Genomic DNA, 9,137 nt, shown 5'->3' with positions numbered 1-9,137 from the left:
ATTACATGTGTGAGCCACTGACAATTTTTATTTCTAATTTAGCATTTGATAATGTTCCATTACCTCCAGCCTCTGTTATGTCAGATGGAGAATAAGCTGCCAGTCTTGTTCCTTTTTTCTTTGCTTACAAGATTCCCTCCCCTTCTTTTTTTCAAGCCACTTGACTATAAAGTGCCTATGAGAGGCTTTGTTTATATTTATCTGATTTAAAGTTCACTAACAATTTTGGATCCGTAGATTGATGATGTTATATATTAATTTTTTCTTGCGACAAGATCTCATGTATCCAAGGCTGGCCTCAGAACTCACTGTGCAGTCAAGGATAACCTTGATCCTTCTGCAAAGATTACAGGTGTGCCCCACCACACCCAGTTTATGTAGTACTAGAGATGGAATCCAGGGCCTTTCTGCACACCACACAAGTACTCTACCAACTGAGCCACATCCATGACCTCTTTCATGGATTTTGGAAATGTTCTGGTCACACTTCTTCAAATGTTTTCACTGCCTGATTATCTTTCATGTTAAACGATCTGATCTCATATCCTCTGTTTTGTTTTGTTCTTTTTTCTACATTCTTGTTTCTCTTACATTTCAGTTTTTTGCAGGGGTCATTGAGACAGGGTCTTACTATAGTTCTGTGCTGGCCTTGAGTTCATTTTGTAATTCAGCCTGTTTTACAATTCATGGTGATCCTCTTGCTTTGGTCTCCTGAGTGCTGGGATTGCAGATATGCAGCACCACACCCAGGGTGCATTTTAGTCTGGATAATAGCTATTGTATTTAAAAAATATTTATTTTGGGATTGAGTTTTTATATTATTTTTTTGCTATTTCTTATTTATTTGGTCTTTTTGAAATAGGGTCTCCCTGTAGCAACAGTTGGCCTGGAACTCACTATGTAGACCAGGCTGGCCTTGAACTTACAGAGATCTGCCTGCCTCTGCCTCTGCCTCCCAAGTGCTGGAATTAAAGACAAGCCCCACCACACCTGGCTTTTTATTTATTTTTTTAATTAAAAAAATTTTTTTTGTCTTTTTGAAACAGGGTCTCCCTGTAGCCCCAGCTGTCCTAGAACTCACTATGTAGGCCAGGCTGGCCTTGACTCACAGAGATCTGCCTGCCTCTGCCTCCCAAGTGCTGGGATTAAAGGCATATGCCACCACGCCCGGCCTGGCTTTTTATTTTTATTTATCATCTATTTATTTTTATTTTTTGCATATGGCTATTTTGCATGCATGTATACAAGTGAATTATATGCATGCAATGTTCATGGAGGTCAGACAAAGGCATCTTGGATCCTCGGGAACTGGAGTTACAGACAGTTGTTAGCTGCGAAGTGGGTGTGAACCAAACCCATGTCCTCAGCAAGAGCAAACAGTACTATTAACTGCTGAGCCATCTCTACAGTACCACCTTTGTTTCTCTCTCTCTTTTTAAAAATTTTTATTTTATGTGCATGAGTTGATTGCGTGCATGTGTATGTAAGTGCACCCCTGTCGTGCAATGCCCAAAGAGGTCAGAGCGTTGAATCCCCTGGAACTGGAGTTACAGATGGTTGTCAGCTGCCATATGAGTGAAAAAAAGCTGAACTTTTTTTTTGTGGTCTTTTTGAGAGAGGGTCTCCCTGTAGACCCAGCTGGCCTGGAACTCACAATGTAGACCAGGCTGGCCTCGAAGTAACAGAGATCTACCTGCCTCTGCCTCCCAAGTGCTAGGACTAAAGGTGTGCGCCACCACGTCCGGCTAGAAAAGCTGATCTTTAAGGGATGTAAACTAAATAAACCCTTTCCTCCTCAAGTTGGTATTGGTCAGAGTATTTTGTCACAGTAATGAAGAAACAAACTAGGACAGCATATATTACAAAGGGGTTTTATTGGATTGGCTTACATGATAGATCTGAGTAGTTTAATAATGGTTGTCTACACATTGGAGAAGCTGAGCACCTGGTACTGCTTAGTCCCCAAAGCTGGACACCTCAACAGTCCCATTCCCGCACTGAAGCCTGGAAGCTCCCCGAAGAGGCACAGTATTTGTTTGTGTGTTTCTTTGTTTGCCTTTTTCATCTTTTTGAGACAGGGTCTCCCTGCAGCCCCAGCTGGCTTGGAGCTCACTATGTAGACCAGGCTGGCCTTGAACTCACAGAGATCTGCCTGCCTCTTCCTCCCGGGTTCTGGGATTAAAGGAGTTCGTCACCATGCCCGGCTGTTTGTTTGCTTTTAATGCAGAAAGATTCATTTATTTTTATTTTGTGCACAAATTTTTGCCTGTGTGTATGTATGTATAGCAGGGAGACCAGGAGAGGGTACCAGAGCAGCTGTGTGGGTACTGTAAGAGGAGTGTGCACTCTTTTTTTGTAAATATTTTATTTATTATTTTTATTTTGTGTGTGTATTACCCGCATGTACTTAAGTGCACCCTTGTCATTCAATGACCACAGAGGACAGAAGAGGCTGTCAGATCCCCTGGAACTGGAGTTACGGACAGTTATTAACTGCCATGCTGGGATTTGAACCTGGGTCTTCTGCAAGAACAGCCAGTGTTCTTAACTGCTGAGCCATCTCTCCAGCCCAAGAGGAGTACACACTCTTAACTACTGAGCCATCTCTCCAATCCCCAAGAGTAACAGGTTTTGCTTCCACACTGGACGGCCAAAGAAGTGGGAATCTGATGTCAGTGGAGAACAGTTGTAGCTATCCACATTCACTTAGGAGACAGGTATCATCTGTCTCTAGCTTCTTTTCATTCAGGCCACCAGCTCGTTGAATGGTACCACCCACACTCAGGGCGGGTCTTCTCCTCTTCCCAGTCACTGTTCCACATGTCAGCTCTCTCAGAGTTCTATTTGGTCAATCCTAGAACTCTCTTAATCTAGTCACCTTGACAACCAAGACAAACCAGCACACCATCTACTGAAGCTTCAATTTATACTACCACAGATAACTCTGGTTTGTCCTCTGGATGCTCCTTTTTACAGCATCCATCTCTTATTTCATAGATATATTTACATTCTATTGTCTCCCTAAGGAAGTAAAGTTTTGATTATTTTTCAGAAAACTTTTTTGGGAGGAGATTTTGGAATCCAGGGACTCTTGCATGTTATGTAACTGTTTTGCCACTGAGCCATAGCTACAGCCCAGGGAAAAAAAACACAAAATTTTTTTTTTGGAGACAGTTTCATGTAGTGTAGGCTAGCTTCAGAGTGACTAAACAGCAGTGCCTAGCTCTGAACTCTTTATCCTCTTACCTTAGCCTAAAAAGTGCTATGATTACAGGCCCCTTTTTTGCACATTTTGTTTTCTTTTGTTTTGAGACAGAGTCTCACATTGTAGTGGAGGATGGCCTTGAACTTATTATAAAGAACAGGCTGGGGCTGGAGAGATGGCTCAGTGGGTAAGAACATTGGTTGTTCTTGCAGAAGACCCGGGTTTGAATCCCAGCACCCACATGGCAGCTAATAACTGTCCATAACTCCATTCCAGGGGATCAGACAGCCTCTTCTGACCTCCGTGGGCATTGCATGACACGGGTGCACTTACCTACAAGCAGGCAATACACTCACACACATAAAAATTTTAAAAATTAAAAAAAAACATCACTTGGACTGTAGCTCAGTGGTACAACACTTGCCTAGAATAACCTAGGCCTTAGGTTTAGTTCCCAGTACCAAAAAAAAAAAAAAAAAAAAAAAAAAAAAAAGAAAAAATGAAAGCAAAACAAAAAAATTGGAGGCTGGGCATGGTGGTGCACGCCTTTAATCCCAGCACTCGGGAGGCAGAGGCAGGTGAATCTCCGTGATTTCAAGTCCAGCCTGGTCTACATAGTGAGTTCCAGGACAGCTGGAGATATAGGGAGACTCTATATCAAAATAACTAAAAAAAAAAGAGCTAATTGATAAAAAGGGACTTGCCCCCAGGTTTTACTGTAGGTGATCTAGTTGGACTGTTTCCTTGGAACTCTGTTACTCAGCTTTCCATCATTGTAAGAAACACCTGGGAAAGATGAAGATTATTTTGACCCACTGTTTCTGACTATCATTGGTTGGCCCACTGATTTGGGGGCTCTGACAAAGCAGCTGATCATAGCAGGAGCTCATGGTAGGACAAACCACTTACCTCATGGTTGGTTAAGAAAAAAGGGTGGTGGGCGTGGTGGCACACATCTTTAATCCCAGCGTTCAAGAGGCAGAGGCAGGTGGATCTCTGTGAGTTTGAGGCCAGCCTGGTCTACATAGAGTTCCCAACCAGCCAGGACTACACAGTGAGACCCTGTCTAAAAAAATGGGGAGAGGGGATAGGATTGCTCTGTCTCTCTCTCCCTTTCTCCCTCCTTCCCTTTTTGTTGCATGACCCAAATGGTTGGATGGAATACCTCCCACTGGATCCCATGACCACTTCCCAGTAGCCCATGTTGGAAACTGAGCCTTTGACACAGGGACCTTTTGGGGACTGGTGTATAGTAAACTCCATCAGTGCTGTATTCAGTTCCTATGTCTTAGGATGAGTCCCAAGGAAGATCTTCCGTCTGATACCTGAGGCTAGTTGCTAGCACTCAAGGGTCTAGGTGGCCAGCAAGGGAAGCATCCACTTAGCCCACAGCTTGTGCACAGGGCTTGAGGGACTAGTCCAGACTCAGGGGTGGGAGGGAGATGCAAAGAATGGGAAAAAACAGACTGAGGCTGTGAACAGAGGGTGAGCATTTGACATGGCCAAGTCAGAGCAGTGGAGTCAGGAAAAGGAGGCTGAGGTGAGATTAGCATGATTTGGGGTTGCTGTGTGTGGTGGTACACACTTGAAATCCCAGTCCTTGGGAGGCTGAAATTGGAGGATAAAAAGTTAAAAGCCGGCTTGATTTACGAGTAGTAAGTTCCAGGCCAGCTAGGGCTATGTAGTGAGACCTTGTTTCAACAAACAAAAACAAACACAAGAAAATAAAGAAGTAAATAACAGAGTATTGAGAGATAAAAGGGTAAAGAAACTGAGAGGTTTGGGATGTTGTTTTGGACATGCACCACTGGCACATGACTGATGGTAAGCAGCAATGGAGGCCAGGCTGAGGAACACGCAGCAGAAGGTGCCAATGCCCCTCTGGACCCAGTAGGGCAGCTCCAGTCCTAGAGAAGCATTCAAGATAGTTTCTTTAGGCTTTTCTTGACATTCCAAGGACAGGGTAACTTTGTCAAGTGTGGACCAGGGGCTCGTGGAGATCTTTGTAGACAGGTTTGCAGGAGGCCTAGGGCAAGGAAGCTTAGCACAGTGTGAAGACAAGACAGAGGCCATGTGAAAGGAACCATGAAAGGAGTCAGGCACAGCTTGGACTCTTTCATTTCTGATGTAAAATGGAGATTCCAGGCTAAAAGGGAGGCTGACCCTAGCTTTCTAGCTGTATAACAAATTAGAAACTCAAAATGCCTTCCTCACACATGTACACAGAACAACTCTGTAAATGCACATTTTGCCGCCCCCATTTTTCTTTTCTTTTTGTTTTTTGGGTTCTTTTGTTTGTCTTTTGAGACAAGTGTATCCCAAACTGGCCTTGAACTCATTGTGTAGCTAAGGATGATCCTTCATGAGATTACAGGCTGGGATTGAACCTGGGTCCTTCTGCATGGTAGCCAAGCACTCTACTAACTGAGCCACATCATCGGTCCTCTGTTTTTTCTGACAGGGTCTCTTTTATGCAGGCCAGACTGGCTTCAAACTTGCATTTTTCCTGTCCTGGCCTCCAGGGTGCTGGGATTACAGGCATGTGCCACTACACCCGGCTGGGTGCCACCTCTTGAAGGGAAGAGTATCAAGGAATTTGTAGACCTACTTTGTAAGCACCAGAGTGGATATATTGATTAAGCTTACACTTTGTTAAGAGTGCATGTTAAAATAGCTACAGTGACTACTAAAAAATTCATATAGCGCTTCGAAGCAGCGAGGGAGCAGATTCGATCTGAGTGTCTGAGCTTGGGTATGCTCTTTTTACCCTTCATTCCCACTTTTTGTTTTGTTTTTTGAGATAGGGTCTCCCTATAGCCCCAGCTGGCCTGGAAATCACTATATAGGAAGATTAGGTTGGCCTCGGTCTCATAAAGATCCGTCTGCCATTGCCTCCCGAGTGCTGAGACAAAAGGTGTGTGCTATCATGTTCAGCTCTTCTTTTTTTTTCCCTTGAGGACAAGCTCTTATATATCCCATGCTGGCCTCAAACTTGCTGTGTAGCTGAGGCTGCCCTTGGACTCCTGATCCTCCTGCTTTTATCTCCCAAATTCTGGGATTAAGGTATGCACCACCACACCTGATTCCATTATTCCCACTGCTCAGGGAGCAGATGTGTTACCAAGCCTCTATGCACCTGGGCTTTGGGAAACAAATATATCTGTGGCAGCCAAATGCACTTATGTGACACTGACTCTAAAGGCAGGGGAGGCTGTACTCCTGCTTGTGGAGCTGTGTTTCTGCCGGATGCCAAGGACACCCTTGTGTCTACCCTCCACCACTTTGGTGTTAGGAACACTTGTGACAGCAGTGGCATGTTGAATCCTATGTCTAGGTGGTACCTTCTTGAGCTCAGAGGCTACTCTGTGGTCTCCCCACCTAGTTGTTTGTCACAGATACAACAGCTGCCCTGGGAAGCTGGCTCCATGGTGGTATTCCAGAGCCCTTTCTGCTGGCCTATCCAACAGCTGGCTAAGTGTCCAATTTCTTGCACAAATCCCTCTCTATAGATGGTCACCACAGAGGTTTCTGCCTCCTGCCCTAGATCTTTGCTGATCTGAAGTGGGGGCAAGAAGGGTAACTGGGAAGTCAGGGTGAACAGATAGCACACAAGCTAGTACCAGTTCATTTAAACACAGCAACAAGCAATGTAGATGAATCCAACCTGAGACAGGGTCTTACTCTGCAAGTTCCAGGCTGGCCTGGAACTCACTATAAGCTACAAGCCCTGCAGCTATAAGACAAAAATAGGTAAACATAAATTTACCATATGAGCCATCAACCCAATACTATTTACCTTAAACAAAGGAAAATATTTGTCCTCACCAAATCCTAGTGGTTATTTAGAGCATCTCCATTCATGATTGCCAAGAGTTGGAAGTAACCCAGATGCTTCAAAGAGTAAATGACTAAACACACTATGGCACACACACACACACACACACACACACACACACACACACACACATGAATCTCAAATGCTGTGCTTTGTTAATGAAACTACACAAAAGACTACATACTGTATGATTCCATTTATAATAAATTCTAGAAAAGATGGCACACAGAACAGTGGGAGTCAGGGGCCAGGGAAGGAAGGGAGAAGCTGGCTACAAAGAGAGCTTAGGAGAATTGGGAGAAGTGATGAAAATGTTTCATACCTTGATTTTGCTGGTGGCTACATGACAAATATCACAACTCATCAAAACGAGCCACGTGTGATGGCTCAAAGCTATAATCGCAGCATTGGGAAGGCTGGAGCAGGAAGACAGTGAGTCAAAAAACAAAACATGGCACTGGGCGTGGTGGTACACGCCTGTAGTCCCAGTACTTGGGAGGCAGAAGCAGGTGGATCTCTGTGAGTTCAAGGCCAGCCTGATCCACATAGTGAGTTCCAGGCCAGCTGGGGCTACAGGGAGGTCCTGTTTCAAAAAGACCAAAAAAACAAAACATGGGACTGGAGAGATGGCTCAGTGGTTAAGAGCACTGACAGTTTTTGCAGAGGACCTGGGTTAGTTCCCATGGACAGCTAACAACTGTCCATAACCCCATTCCAGGGAATCCAACGCCCTCTTCTGACTTCCTCAGGTATGGTACGACATGGGTGCACGTACATACATGTAGGCAAAACACTCATACACATAAAATAAAAATAATAAATGTTTCAAAAAGCAAAACATATCAACCAGACAATCAGACACCTTCATGAAACTATATAGCTCAAAACGGCCAATGCTTTAGTTTGCCTTCAATTGCCATGACAAACACTGATCAATGCCAACTTGGGAAAGAAAGGGTTTATTAGTCTTACATCTGCGAGGTCACATCTAAGCAAAACCAAAGTCCAGCAAAGTAGCTCAAGGCTGGACATTTAGGATTCACTCATGATCTTTTGGGCTCCAAAGAGTTTTGGCAGCTCCACTTCTCTCTGTCGTTCACAGCACACACACCTCATCTCACAGACCCAGGCCGGCTCCATTCCACACCTGCTACTGCCCTTGGTTGTTGTCCCACAGTCCTGGGATCTCCAAAAAGCTGGGGTCTCCACTGAAACTGAGGCTGCACCTTCACCAATGGCCTCTCTGGCCTCTTGGGGTACAAAGCCTGAGATTCTCTCCATGACCCTTTCAATCCTGGGGTCTTCACTGCAACTGAGGCTGCACTTTCACCAATGGCATTTCCTGGCCTCTCAGGGTGCCAAGTCTCAGTTGCTCTCTGTAATCCCTTCACATATTCAACACCAGAACCATGCAGGAGATTCTTACACATTACCAAGTCCTGCTTCCAACGTGAGATGGAGGCTCAGGTCCCCTCTGGACCACAGCTTCTCTGTGCTGACCCTGAGGAGCTACTTCCCAGAAGATTTCACCACGGTGATGCTGGTCTCTTGTTACTTACATATGCTTTTTCAGCCCCAGCTAACCAGCGTCAATTGTCCCAGTAAAGCAAAGGTTTCACTTCAGTGCTTCTGGTTTCTTCCCCTTCCCCTTCCCCTTCTCCTCCTTCTCCTTCTCCTTCTTGACAGGGTCTCCTTGTAGAACTGGCATGGAACTCACTTTGTAGACCAGGCTGGCCTTAAACTCACAGAGATCCTCCTGCATCTGCCTCCTGAATACGAGGATTAAACTGATCTCTTTAAAAAAAAAAAAACTGAGAATTTCATACATGTATATAAGGTGTTTTGATCAAACCCACACCCACTCCCTCCCCTCCATCACCTCCCATATCTCCCCATTTCTTTTTTCTGACCACTTCGTGTATTCTTTCTTTCTTTTTTATTTTTAAATGGGGCTTTTTGCTAGTCTAACATTCCTCCCTCTGAAGAGGTAACCCTAAGATCTTTTAGGAATTAGATAAGAGCTTCCAAATACTATTCACATTTTTGGCCTTTGGAACATAGCATGTTGCTAACAGGCCCAAGGACATTTTGACTTTT

The sequence above is a fragment of the Nannospalax galili genome, unplaced genomic scaffold (genome assembly GCF_000622305.1).
Source record: "Nannospalax galili isolate Female #2095 unplaced genomic scaffold, S.galili_v1.0 scaffold513, whole genome shotgun sequence".
NCBI classification, from domain to species: domain Eukaryota; kingdom Metazoa; phylum Chordata; class Mammalia; order Rodentia; family Spalacidae; genus Nannospalax; species Nannospalax galili.
Note: the sequence above shows the minus strand (reverse complement) of the source record.